This window comes from Taudactylus pleione, unplaced genomic scaffold, assembly GCF_031769625.1.
Source record: "Taudactylus pleione unplaced genomic scaffold, aTauple2 ptg000066l, whole genome shotgun sequence".
Lineage (NCBI taxonomy): Eukaryota > Metazoa > Chordata > Amphibia > Anura > Myobatrachidae > Taudactylus > Taudactylus pleione.
Genome location: NW_028284468.1, coordinates 24,063,127 through 24,078,060, shown reverse-complemented (window position 1 = coordinate 24,078,060; position 14,934 = coordinate 24,063,127). Strand labels below are relative to the sequence as shown.

The window sequence follows — 14,934 nt, the reverse complement described above, 5'->3', positions numbered from 1 at the left end:
AGCAATAAAAATAAATTATTGGTGGTATATATCAATATTATCATGCATGGAAATAGGCTTACTTGATCACTTTACTTTTGTGTTCAGACCCAGCAGAGATACTGTGCATTCATGCATGAGTGGACATTAGGATCCGAAGAAATTGTAAAATGATGGCGTCAGTCAGTCATATCGTGGGTTGATCGAAAATCGAGGGAAATCTGCTGTGGTACCATCTTAATGCATATGGGGAATATTTAATTGATGTGGAAATCCTACAATAATTACAGTTTTCAGAGGATTTGCTGCAAAAATAGCTTGATATATCAGCCCCAAATATTTTTATTACATTGTTTTAATTGTTATTATATGTTTAAAAAGCATACAATAGCTACTGCTTTCTTTTAGCCTTACCTTATCATGCTATGGGGTCTATTTACTAAGCTGTGTTAGGAGATAAAGTGAATGGTGATAAAGTACCAGCCAATAAGCTCCTAACTGCCATGTCACAGGCTGTGAGTCGTATGCAATTAGAGCGGATCCGCAATACTTTTCCACCTCCCAGACTTTTCGCCTATATCACGTCTTTTGCAGGCGGAAAGTCCTGTCAGATGTGGGGAAATCAGCCTGACACCCCCCAAAAGATGCTCTGACATGGGGTTTAGCTATGGTACCCCCCGATTTGGCTTGCTGAAGGTATTTGGTGATTTTAAACGGGCTCAATAGCTGCTAAATAGTGCTTTTCTATACGTGGTGCAGAATAGAATTCAGGAGTATTTTTTCCTGAAAATAACTTATCCCAGCAAATTTGGGGTACTTGAAAATGGGGGCCAGCATATTTAAAAGTTGCTAAAGTTAAGTTGAAAAAATCATGAAAAATCCACCTGCTGCTAGCACCTGCAATAAAAAAAACACCTGGAGCATACTTGGGGACCCCCCCAGAGTCAAGTTCACTAGTTTTGAACTTTGTCCCCCAACATTTTTTTTTCGCCCCCAAATTCAAAGTTATTTTTGGGGTGTTTTTAAGTGTTTTTTTTTAAATTGACACATTTTAAATTGACACAGTTTACCTTTGCGGGACTGTCTGAAGGCTGCACGGGGGTTCCCGAAATGTTGCACCCCAAAACCCCAATTCTAGACTTTTTTCCACCTGCTATCCATAGGCAAAACTTTTTCACCTATTACATTGCATTGACTTTCCGCCTAGGCAGAAAGTCTTTCAAATTGAATATGGAGTAAAATCCAAATAGGCGAAAATGACATCATTGGCGAAAAGTTTTCGCCAAAAACACGCAAAAACTGCTTTTCGCTTCAAATTGAATACGGCCCTGTGTTTGAAAAATCGCAGTTAGTAGCTGATTGGCTGGTACCTTATCACAGTTCACTTTATCTCCTAACACAGCTTAGTAAATAGACCCGTATATCATTTATGTAACATCACAAAAGGCATTATATATGCCAATTCTCAGTCAATCTCTGTCAATTATCATAGGTTTATGAATACAAATCTCTCACTTCCTGTCACTATACATAATGTATGTACTATACATTCTACTACACAGGCACCAACACCTAGGGGTATATTTACTAAAGTGCAGGTTTTTAGAAATAGAGATATTGCCCATAGTAACCAATCATATTCCACTTAACATTTATCTAGCACTTTCTAGAAGATAATAGCTAGAATCTGATTGGTTGCTATGGGAAACATCTCCACTTCTAAAAACCCTGCACTTTACTCAATATACTCCCTAGAGTGAGGCAGGAAAACTATCTTAAATACGCTCTGCAAAAGGAATATTGTGATTATCCTAATTTATTTTGGCAAACCATTACATTCCTAGTTTTCATATGTTCTAAACATGCATTTTCCAATATTCTGAAATCTACAAGGGAACACAAATAATCACAAGCTGGGAAAGTGTTTGTGACCTGTCAAATTGTAGCTCAATTTCTTGACACAGCTAGAAGTATTGTCAATTAATTGTATGCTCTGTTACAAAAATTATTTTGCATCTCTATGGTCTTGGAAGAGTGAGCAGTTTTCTGAAGGAATTTCCTGACAGTTGTATTTAAAGAGCAAGTAAAGCCACTATTTGTTATGAATATAAATGAAAGCCTTTGTGTTTGTTACTGAGCTGAGTAGTACACACAAAAAACTGGAGTGTTTATACTTTAATAAATATGTTCTCTGTGCTATATTTAACCACTTTCTAGCAAGTTACAATGTATAGTTTCAATTGTATTCATTTTAACCTAAATATTCATTCCGTATGGCCTCTTTAGATTTGCAACCAGACAGAATCCATCTTGCACAGCCTAAAGCTGGGTACACACTATACAATATATTGTATGATATATCATTCCGATGTAGATCGTAATTATATATCATACACATCATATGGTGTGTACATCCAATCCATTGTTCATGCACAGTAGATGAAACAATCAAATGAATGATGCGATGCAGTTAAATGCAGAATGTAACACCACATCACGCCATCATATGCAGGATTGTGCAGTGTGTACAGCATGTGCAATGTATTGTTATCGCATCACTGGGTACATACATCTTATAGTGTGTACCCAGCTTTAGTTAAGGCCCAGAAATATACTGTGTGATCTGGTTCATTCACACAAAGATGGACAGCAGCTCAAATGGCTGTAATTTTTTATTTGTTTTTGACATGCATATTATCCAGTTAGGGAACAATGTAAATGATGTGAAGGGAGTTTCAGTTGGCTGTAATGAAGGGGTAGGTAATATTTTACTCTTAACATTGGAGTGTCAGATAAGCACTCCTGGGGCTTATTCATTATCAAGCCCCAATGGCCTCCATTAAGTAAGTATCTAATAGGAAGCAGCAGGGATGCATGAACTAATGCCATCTGAAGATGTCATCAGTTCCTGCAATCAAGCTTCAAAACATTCCATTTTTGAGCTTGATGAATGGGTGGCAGTCACATTGGGATTCCAATGATGAATGGGCTCATTACACAAAACATGCAGAACCTACTTTTTCCACATGCATAACTGGCCTGTTCACCTTAATGAATAGGCTCCTAAATAACAAATTTACCTTCATGGTTCAGGTTTAGTAACTCTTAAGACATGTGTGCATTGAAGCTAAAAGATGGATTAGGCACCACTGTTATTTTTCCAAGACCATAAGTTTTGATATCCAGCAATGATAATAATAATAATATATTATACTTGTGTCTGGGTTATAGAAAGGGCAGGTTACTTAATATCATAAAAATCTTCCAACAGATTGTTGATATATTATAGGGTTTCTGGTATCTCCCCAAAATAGTGCTGACCTCATATAGAAGAAGGGAAAAACCAGTAGCAGATATAAAATTCTAAGCATGTTGCTTCAGATAATGCATAGAAAACAGTGGCACAAAAGATCCCAGTTGCCATAAAGACTTAAAATAAATCTAAACACCCACTGGGAATCACAGTTTTGTGCTCCAAATCCTGTCTGCAATCCACAACTGAATTTGACTGTAATTGAAATGGGGACACTTGTACCTAGCCCCAAGATTCCAAGTCCCTCAGGAATCTTGGGAGCCCAGTTCATCTGTCCACACTGTTGTTGGCCCACTGCTGTAAGCAGGGACCAGGGTGCAGGCAGAGAGAGGGAGTCCGGCAGCCTGGCTCAGCACACGTAACATCATGATATTGCACCACTGGATTAGAGAGGAGCTGGGCCTGAGCCTCCAGGGAAGAGAAGTAGCAGGTAAGTGTTGGCTGGGTTGGGATTAGTTAGAGAAACATGGGTCGGGGGCTGCAGATGAATTAAGGGTGTTGAGGACACAGGGGCTGGGGAATTAGGCAGAGACACAGAAGGGCTGGGGAATGAGGCCTGGGGAGACACAGGGGATGAGCCAATAGCTGACCTGCATGTACCTACTGGAAGGGGATAGGGCCCCCCAAAAAATGAGTGTGCTGGGCCCCAAGATTTATGTTGCCGGCCCTGCCTCCAGTGCCTGAGCTGAGAACAATGAGAATATGTGATTCAGCGTCATGTCCTATCACACAACAAAATACTAATATTCACATTATCTTCAAAATCTAGTCTTTCCCAACTCAAGTCAAAGTCAGAGGTGTAGAGCTGGCCTGATAAAACTATCTGTAAATAGGGGTTTTAATCTGTAATAGAAGTTTTGTTGGTTATTGTATGTACTGTATTATACAGTATGATAGTACAGCTGGGATACAGTTGGGTATCCTACAGATTGAGCACACATCTGCAATAGTGACCCAGAATATTCACTGCATTCATTTTATAGAAATCCTAGTGCAGTGTGTGGAGGTAAGAGACAGACACCATGACACCATGTGACTGGTACTTGATTTATTTTTTATTTAAAAAAAGAACTGTACTTTGTCTGTACTCAGGGTATTGCTTTCAGTCTGCTGGTCATTTGGTGTGAGTAATTCATAATATTTTGGATAATGGGAGACGAGTAAGGTTTAATATTATCCTAGCATACATTAAAATGTATTGTAAATTAATTGTGTTAATTCATGTAAGAAAACAATCCAATGTACAACAATGATTTTTGAAAGGTACATTTACTTTTGTGCTTAGTACTACATTTAAAAATTTAGCATGATGGCAAATTTTCCTTATACAAAAATGATCTCCTAAATGTTGGCTCAGTGTCCTCAAATTGTATAGTTCATTCAGGAAATAATTTATGCAAATGAAGAAAACTATATTTCAACCATTCTAGTATTTGTTATCTTTATATAATGGATTTAACCACATAAATATTTTAGTTAGACAGTTTCAATGTTTGTAGGTATATCAATAAACGTATTGTGTAAGTCTGTATGTTTACATCAATTTTGCAGCATAATGCAATAAAATCATTTTTGTGGTGAATGTAAAATTAGATAACATACACTCCTAAACAAAGGTTGATAAGAAAATCAATAGAATTGCAAGATCAAATTCAATATTTAATGGAGTGTTTCAACATGAGGCATTAATATTAGATCACTAAATGTGAAGTTATTTTACTTCTAGAACTAAAACTTTTTAATCATCATGTATATTTTCAGCATTAATATACAAGATTTTTTTTCAAAGATTTTTGACAGTAGGTATAAATAATTTTCTCTGAAACTAATTGTAATATATTATCGTAAAATTAATAGAGAAGTTGCTTTCCTTAAACAAAGCTTTTTTTTACTGTTGTTTTATATATTCTCTGTATGTTTATAATGTTTTCATTATAATGTATGCTGTTGATATATCAACAGCCATTAACTCACAAAGAGGCTAGTTGCAAAACTAGGTACAGGGTGTAAAATTTGCATATGAAAAATATATGTTGTGCCACAGTGGAGAAAATGTTAAGTACACAAATTAATTTAATGCAGTGAGGTGGGTACAGTGGGAGCGCAATTTAGCTCCAAATTTAATTGTAAAGTTTTTGCATGTTTACTGTATGTGTGTATAGGGATGCCATCATACAGACAGTTGGAATGCCGGAATTTAGAATGCTGACACTGGAATCATAACACCTGTTAGAAACCCGGCACCTTGATCTGACCACCGGCATCCAAACAATAAATACTGGGGTTAGGAAGAGGGTTATTATTAGGGATTAGGGTTAGGCACTATGGGGAGGGTTAAGGTTAGACACTAAGGGGAGAGGGTTGGTTTAGGGTGAGGGGGGAGGTTAGGTTTAGGCACTATGGGAAAGGGTAGGTTTAGGCAATGGGGAGGGAGGATTAGGGTGTAGGGAGATGGAGAGGGGGAAGGTTAGGATATTGACTTACAGGTGTCTGTATCCTAAATCTGTCGGGATGCTGGCATAGGGATTCTCACCACTGGGATCCCGATTGCCGGCATCCCATATCCAACCCTTCAATCCTTCAAGCGTTCCCTGAAAACTCACCTCTTCAGACAGGCTTATCAAATTCCAGAACTGACCACATAACCTTCATAGCTTCCATGTCTTATTACATCCCCTTTCACAGTCCATACATAACCTCACACATTGTCTTTCTTTCACATACTCCTGATATTTGGCCTACATTCTTGTGTGACTGGATCATGCAGCCCACCAAGAAACTCTGCATTCTGGCTGGACCAAATTGCAATATATAGCACCTATCCTTGTGTACCAATGCCTATTTTCCTATAGATTGTAAGCTTGCAAGCAGGGCCCTCTTACCTCTATGTCTGTCTTTTATTACCCTGTTTTGTTCTATAAATGTTTCCAATTGTAAAGCGCAACGGAAAATGCTGCGCTATATAAGAAACTTTTAATAAAATAAAATAAATAAACCCTGTATACATCATTCAAGACTATTTAGTATTTGCTTTGAATTGTTTATATTTAAAGATTTGTACCAAACTCTAACACCTCTATCACACATAAGACCCCGGAAATACACAGCTATGACCTGGGTCTGTCAACCTAGCTTCAACTTGAGTTTCAGCCAGAGAACCCATTCACATTACACCAAAAATCTGGGAAATTCCTGGGTCAGATGTGTTCACACTGAACTCATGTTTCCTGCATCTGCCACTCTGTTCTGTGTGCTCTATATCATGTGGTCTTAGTGCCTGCATTTCATGTCAACTTCAGGCACTCCAAACAGTTTCTGAGCTACCTGGGTCTAAAAACTGGAGTTATGCCACTTCACACTGCAGGCAACCCAGGTCACTCCCGGGAAAAACCCTGGTCCCAAGCAGGGTTGCGGACTGGGACTCAGGCCAAGGTAGTTTTGTTCACACATAGCCAAGACCTAGGTCGATGCTTATGCACCAGAATAAAACAGGTTTTTGGTGTATGTTTGAAAGGGATATAACTCAGCTCCAAAATGTGTTTCTGTGCAAATTTGCCCAGCTGGAGTATAGTATGCAGCACTGGGCCAGATTGCACCTGCAGGAGGAGAAAAGACTTAACTGGACCTATTTAAGTTATCTGATTCCACTGAAAGGAAATAAAGACCTATTCATTGGAAGCCTTCATCTTCTTATCTATTACCGGTGAGTATATTAGGATTATTATTTTAACACTTGAATCTATAAAGAATTAAGCATATTCAATCAAAGGCCAGCCTTTTTTATTAGGTTCCACCAGTAAGTCAGTCAGGGCATGCCACTAGTCACACACTCAAAAAATTCTATAGTGAGACATTTGTGGCTCTCCCCACCATTACCCCACCCACTCGCCCTGGCATATAATAGTCAGTGTGATTGAAGTGTGTTCAGTTTTGATACCAGAGAATGAGCAGTGAGCAGTTTAGGTAGGAGGAAATGGAGAATGTCATTAAGAAGAGGCTCTAGATAGGAGAAATAAATGGCATACCAAGCAAAGAAGAAGCCAAACTCCTAAGCAAGGAGACTCTTGTGTAAAATAGCTGATGTTTACTACCCTTGCTGCTCTGGTGTAGACCAGTGTGAGTTAGGAAGTTTGAGTCTGACAAGTTGAGGAACACATTGAGTAGACCAATTTTAGGGAACAGCATGTACAATGGTACACCAACTCTAAAGAACCTACCCTGTGATGCCCTCTTTGCTTGCTAAGGACAGCTGACCAGGTAAGGCCCCAGTGAAGAACTTACTGTATGTTCTAAATAAGCCCCATTGACTACCAATGCTGTGGGGTATTAGTCGTAAAGGGCATTAAAATCAGATCTCAACTTACCACACTAATAGCATAATGGCCAGATACATTCCATGCAGATAGTTGCCAGGCCTACCTCCCACAGCTCTCAGCACTAGGCCTCCACATTACTGAGCCAGTGCTAGTTAGACCAGTGGGGGGCCTTGAATCATTCACAGAAGTAGGTAGGGTCCATGACCACTCCAGCATATATGTAGAGCATAGTAGGCACTAGGCCTATTACACCTAGCATTGACAGGCATAAAGCAAGATACTGCCCTAACTGTGTGGAGTTTGTATATTCTCCACATGCTTGCATGGGTTTCCTCCAGGTACTCCAGTTTCCTCTCACACCCCAAGAAAATACTGGTAGGTTAATATGCTCCCATCTAAAAAAAATTAACCATACTGTGTAGATAGGGATGTAGTCAAGCTACCAGCGGGCGCTATCCCTCCTGATGATATCCCAACACTGACATCTTGACATGGGATTAAAGATAGGTGTGGAAATCCTGATGCCTATCATTAACCCCACTACAAAATCCTGACACCCAGCATACCAAATGAAGGTAAGCTGGGTGTCTTAGCCTTTAGCCATGGGGTTTAGGTTTAGGGACCCCCAGAGGGTCCTTCCTGGAAGGGTTAGGTTAGGGAAAGGGGGAGGTTAGGATTAGGTACTACTAGGGGGGTTAGGCTTAGGCACCACCTGGGAGGGTTAGGTTTAGGGTGTGGAGAGGGGGGGTTAGGTTTAGGCACTAATGGGGGAAGGTTAGAGTTAGGCACTAGGGGGAATGTTAGGGTTAGGCACCACTAAGGGAGGGTAAAGGTTAGGGTAGGGAGAGGACAGGGTTAGGGTACTTACCTGCTGGAGTCGGAATTTCGATCCATCAGCCTGCCGCTGCTGGTATTTGATCCGGCAGATAAACAGCCATCGGCATTACATACTGATTCTGTTAAGATATGTGCATGTACATGTGGTAGGAAATATAGATTGTAAGCTCTACTGGGGCAGGGACTGATGTGAATGGACAAATATTATCTGTAAATCACTGCAGAATATGTGTGCACTATACAAATAACTGCTAATATAATAATAATAATAATAATAATAATAATAATAATAATAATAATAATAATAATAATAATAATAATAATATAGAATCCTGGTTCAATATTTGAGTTTTGCACTGTGTTAGGACCCAGTACCACTGACACAGGTAAGGCCTTAATCCACAGACTGTGACCCACCATTTTTCCTGCCAAGGCAGTGATTGCCCACCAAAACCAGGCACTTGAAAGCAAGGGGTTACAGATTTGAGTGATATCTCTGTTTAGGCAACATGTAATATTTCAAAAACAAAGGTGACCTAAACCTCTACACACATAGATGCTGCCCTCCTCCATGAGCACCTGGGTGTCACCAACACCTCACCAATTGCCACAGTAAAAAATATGGAGCTCAGATGAAGGTGCTTCTTTAAATTATGTATATATCAGATAGAATACAGAATTTAACTTCCATGGGGGGAGATGATGACAGTATCTTCTAGATTCTTTATTGCTTCTAATTCTTATTTTAGTCTCTCCCGATGCGTGGATGTACATAAAAAAAGAGAAGGAAATTAAAATATGTGTAGTATTGTTTAAAGCAAAACATTTATTTTCCTATTCCATATCACCAAACTTATGGTAAAGGGGAATGGCATAACATAAAGGGATGTACCCCTATATTTAAGGTCTCATGTGTCTGAAAATATATGTCATCCCACATTGTGAAAAGATATTCAAAGGGGCGTACCCCACTCACTCTGCTATAAGTAGAGTAGTGTGTATAAAGGTATCTTTAGTCAGTGTACCATACTCACAGATATATAAATTTTTCTCCTATCAGGGTATCTTTAAACCATATGGAAATCCACAGCAAGGATGTGAGGTGACTTGATATTCCAAAATATATTTTATTTAATCGAAATTCGATATCATCAAAACAAAAAAACATGCCAGACTTTTTGGTTCCAAAATCAAATAGATTCAAAGTTTAAATGGAAATCCCAGTAGTCATTTAGATCACTCCATACATTAGATTTCCAAAAGCCAACGTGTTTCGACCATAAAGGTCTTTTTCAAGGCATTGACGTGATATAAATATTTGATTGAATAAAATATATTTTGGAATATCAAGTCACCATTAACCCTCCAGGCAGACCAATAGACTCAGAAGTCGACTCTATTACTGCAAGTTTATTGGAATATATAGATTTTAATTTGCAACCCTTGGTCTTCTACAATAGATTACTTCTAAAAAATGCAGGTGATTTTAAAAAAACTGAGGGATCTCAAATGGGAACAAGACTACTTTCTTGTCACCATGGATGTAAGCTCATTAAACACTATTATTAAACATGAGCAAGCTGTGCAGGTAGTTACATCCTTTTTACAAAGATCAGAATATAACCCACAACTTTAGGATTTTTTAATTAAGGGAATTTTATTTATTTTACAACATAATTATTTTCTTTTTAAAGAGGATTTTTACTTACAGCAAATCGGGACTGTGATGGGCACCAGGTTTGCTCCAAGCTATGCAAATATTTTTATGGGGTTTTGGGAAGACCAAAATGTTTGGAGTAACAATCTGTTTGGAGCAAGCCTGGTGTCCTGATCCCAGTACATTGATGATATATTTTTTATATGGAAAGGGGATAGAGGACTTTTAACAGATTTTTGTATTTTTTTATATCAAAATGATAAAAATATCATATTACATTTTGATATTCAAGAACATAGCATATTTTTTTAGATATTACTGTATATATTGATCAAAGTACATTTCTAACCAAAACTTTTAAGAAAACCCTACTCTAATATGTTTATCCAAGCTGAAAGTTGCCACCACAGTAATTGGTTGGATTCTGTACCAGGTGGACAGTTTAAAAGACTGAAGAGAAACTGTACCAATTCTGTAGTTTTTGAAAAACAAGCCTTGGACATGAATCAATCATTCTTAACTTGTGGTTATAAATAGGATAAAATTACACAAGATCTCGGTAATATTAGACACTTGAATAGAGAAGGTCTAATAAAACCAAAAACAGAATAAATTCCAGTGGGCATTTGTCTCCAGTTTTAGTTTGCTACATAAAGAAGTGGAACACATTTAAAAAAAAACATAGGCCCATTCTTCAGAGGGATCCAGTGATAGGGAAACTTATCCCCACCAAACCTATATGTATACTATATATAGGAAAGTAGCAAATTTAAAAACAAAATTTACCAGCAGTGCACATTTTGATACTAAGGACCCCATTAACCCTCCAGAGAGACGAATAGTCTCAGGAGTCTACTCTATTACTGCCAATTTATTGGAATATATAGACTTTCATTTGCAAACTTGGGCAGCACAGACATGTAATGGTTAACATTACTGCCTCACAACATCATGGTTTCGATACCCACTATGGCCCTAACTGTGTGGAGTTTGTATATTCTCCCTGTGCTTGTGTGGGTTTCCTCCAGGTGCTCCAGTTTCCTCCCACACTCCAAAAAAATACTTTTAGGTTAATTGGGTCCCAACAAATATTACCCAACGTGTTTTTGTGTGTGAGCATGTGGTAGAAAATTTAGATTGCAAGCTCTACTCAGACAGGGACAGATGTGAATGGCCAAATATTCTCTGTAAAGCACTGCGGAATATGTGTGCGCTATATAAATAACTGGTAGTAATAACAATAATAATACTATAACTAAAATATCAGAGGTCAAATCAACAGGTTTCTATAGGTGTGGGCTGTGCCTTGGGTGTAGAAATGTTTAAAAAAGTTTTAACACCAAAACAAAATCGACAAATTGAATAGTAATGGAAAAAAAATTAAAAATGTGAGATTTTATTAGATGTACTACACCAAATGTTGTTTATGCCATAGAGTGCAGCTGCAGCAAATTTTACATATGGAGGACGACAAGGAATTTAAAAACCCGTATTGGAGAATATCTCCGCAACATCAGTAAAGGTTTGGAGACTCACTTCTTCTCAGTCCACTTTAAAGCAGCACATAACTGTTCCATTTCTAGTATAAAGATTTTTTATGGTATAAAATCTGTAGTTAGCTCTAAACAATGTAAAGACAATGTGGGTCTATTGGCCAATGAAGAAATGAAATTTATTTTTTAATTATAAAACCCTGATTCAGATTTTGAAATTAAATAGTTTTTATATATTTATGAATCATGAACTTTATTGTTTTTATATTGTTACTTTTTGTAAAGGTATTTATATTTTATTATGTATATAGTATGACTTCCCTTCCATTTTTTGTAACTTAAATGATAATATTATTTTATCTATTTTATCTAAGTTATCTATATCCCCATTCATTGGGACTGTTCTGATTTATATGGACACTGTAACTATGATAACATGGCATAAACAAAGAAGCAAGTCTAATGTGGACTGGATGTTCATGTCCCTATGACAACGCGGGACTCCATTTCCGATTAACACCACGCAATGCTTCCAAAAGTTCTCTTCATCAGAAGAGAGCATTCTTCAGTTCAATGGGATGGATCATGATGATGGTGATGCCACTTCCAGTGATTGTCAATGGAAATTGCAGAACACCTTTTCTACATAAGTTCTCTAACAGGAAGGAGGATTACACAATATTTTCCATTAAAAGTAGAGGGGAGTATTATGTGTTATACTAATGGCAGAGGGCCTGATTCAGAGCCGCTCGTAAGCGGCCGCTCGTTCGTTCTGACCGATGTTCGCACATCTGCGCATGCATACGGATTGAAATACGCATGCGCGAACCAGTCAGTGCGGCCGAAAATCGTTTGTTCGCTATATAGCGAATGCCTGTTATTTTGAGTGACAGAAGGAGGCGTATGTGGGTGGTAACAGGGGAAGGTGCTTGAAAACGGGGGTGTGGAATTAGATCGCAGGCGTGCTTAAAGGTCAAAACGGGTGTTTTAAGGGAGTGCATAATTAATACAGCAGCGTCATTGACCACGTCACTTGGTTTTTTTTTACCCCGAACTGACCGCAAAATAGTGGTTGAAAAAACCAGCCACAAGAATAGCGAGCAGTTCATACGCTGTTCGATGTGCTCGATTAATATAATAAATAGCGGACATGACGTAGGATGCGAGCGGTCAGGGGGCGTATTTTTAAAAATTACAACCGCAAGTTTTTCTCACTCGTTCAGACTTAGAGGCGTGAACAGACCGCAATTAGTGAACGGTTCATTTGAATAGCCACCCCTTGTTTTAGAACGAACGACCACAAATAGCGAGCGGCTCTGAATCAGGCCCAGAGTCTGTTTAATTAATTGGATTCCATAAAAATTATACTAATTAAAGTGGGTATTTATTTGACCATAGGTAGCTCTTTCCCCATGCCTTGAAGAAGATTCACTGGGATCCGAAACGCAATGGGTGAGGGGACACATGAATCTTGTGGATGACCTTATGTTGGACTTTACTGGATTTGTAGTAAGGAACCTGAGCTAAGTGTGAAAGTCTGGACTTTGTTTTCCACACTATATGCTTTTAAGAACTGTTTTCTTATCCTATACAATGTTAGATGATATATGTGTTTACCCATGAGCTGTGACTCACATTACATTTTAACATAATAAACATTTTTCAATTACTTAACGTTGGAGATGTTTTGGGTCAAATGCTGAGATATCTTCCATGGAGGATTTATAATGATACCTTGATGTCAATATCTCAGTTCTAATACACGTGAGTTGTGGTATGCCCATCTTTGTTATTCTATTTTAGGGGGGCTTAACAACATAACTTCATAGAATTCTATACCCTGGTGCTATAAAGAAACCTTTACAAGTGGATTATCCCCCCACTTTAAAGTGAGTGGGGTATGCCATCTTAATTACTTTGGTTTACCATTAATATTCACAAATTTGATCCTTTTGAGAATGTTTTTGTTATAGAATGTTTTGTTATTTTTTCTCTTTTTGTATGAATCTATCTGGGAGAGAACTGTTGAGAATTAATTTGAACATTATTGAAGGAATAAGTATCATTCATTATTATTACATTCTTTCCAGTGCCATCTTACATTACTAAATGCTTTTTATTTAACATGCTCATCACACCTAATGTGCACTGCATGCACAGTAAGAGCCAGGGCATGTGCCATGCACGTTAGGTGTGATATATGTGCATAATGTAGTCACGATCAGGTCACCACAAATTTTTATGCTAATAGACGATAGATAAATAGACAGACATATGTATCTAAAAATATTGAAACAGGTGTGTGCACAGAACTAAGGGCCTCATTTATCAATGAGTTTTATCATTCACAACGATGATGATTATGATAATGGTGCTCCAGCCAATCAGCTCCCAACTGTCATCTGTTTGAAATTGACAGTTGGAAGCTGATTGGCTTGAACACCATTTATCATATGCAACGAGTTTTATCACTCATTCTGAATGATAAAAATCATTGATAAAGGTCCTACGTGTTGCTATTTGCGCAAATCCAGGGTCAATCTCGCCAGTGATTTCCACAGCCAAAACTTGATTACTGCAAAGATGTCACCTACAGTACTTATTTCAGAGTGGTGGAACTCTTTGGGTTTGGAAGGTAAAGAATTTTAGTCAGTGAAGTTGAACCTATGGAAGTTGCACTATTATGTTTTTACATCTGTGTCTGTCTAATTAGCAAGTACTTATAGCAATATTAACATATACTGTATATTTCCAGCCACCAAACCTTTATGTCTGTGCTTTTAGAGAACCAGCTGTGCTATATATACTATATATACTAGTGTTATAGTATATATGTGAATAATTGGGTTACATACTGTATGCTTTTAAAAAGGCTATTGCTTTTTCTACAGAAAGCAAATGCAATAGTGATAGAATATACTACACACTATTAAATTATCAAGTCAATCAAATCAAAGACAATAATTATAAATATTTCTAGTTTAAACAAAATATTGTATAAAGTTTGATTACTGTATATATAATTTTTTACAATATGCTTTATAACTTTAAAAATAATCTACTTGGATTACTTCATAACAAACTACTTATACATCTTCCTCAATATGCACACAGAAAACTGGATAATATTTTCCACTTAGTGCCATGCACAAAATCAATTAACATGAGGTAATAACGCTCCTAATCTATAACGTGCTGTTTTTGGAATTGTTATAAAAGACTCCAGACAACTGATAAGAGCCATTGGATACAGCTAGATAAAAATTCATAGCTATTTTGAACATTAAATAATCTAATACACAGTATTCCAGTACTCACAATATACAGAGGGATTGACTG

The 14,934-nt window shown here is 37.6% G+C and overlaps 1 protein-coding gene across 7 annotated transcripts in view; it reads right to left on the bottom strand.

Annotated features, from left to right (window-relative positions):
- Nucleotides 1-14,934, bottom strand: part of RBFOX1 (RNA binding fox-1 homolog 1) — a 727,152-nt gene that overhangs the window by 100,836 nt on the left and 611,382 nt on the right. The gene's annotated exons all lie outside the window — the stretch shown is intronic.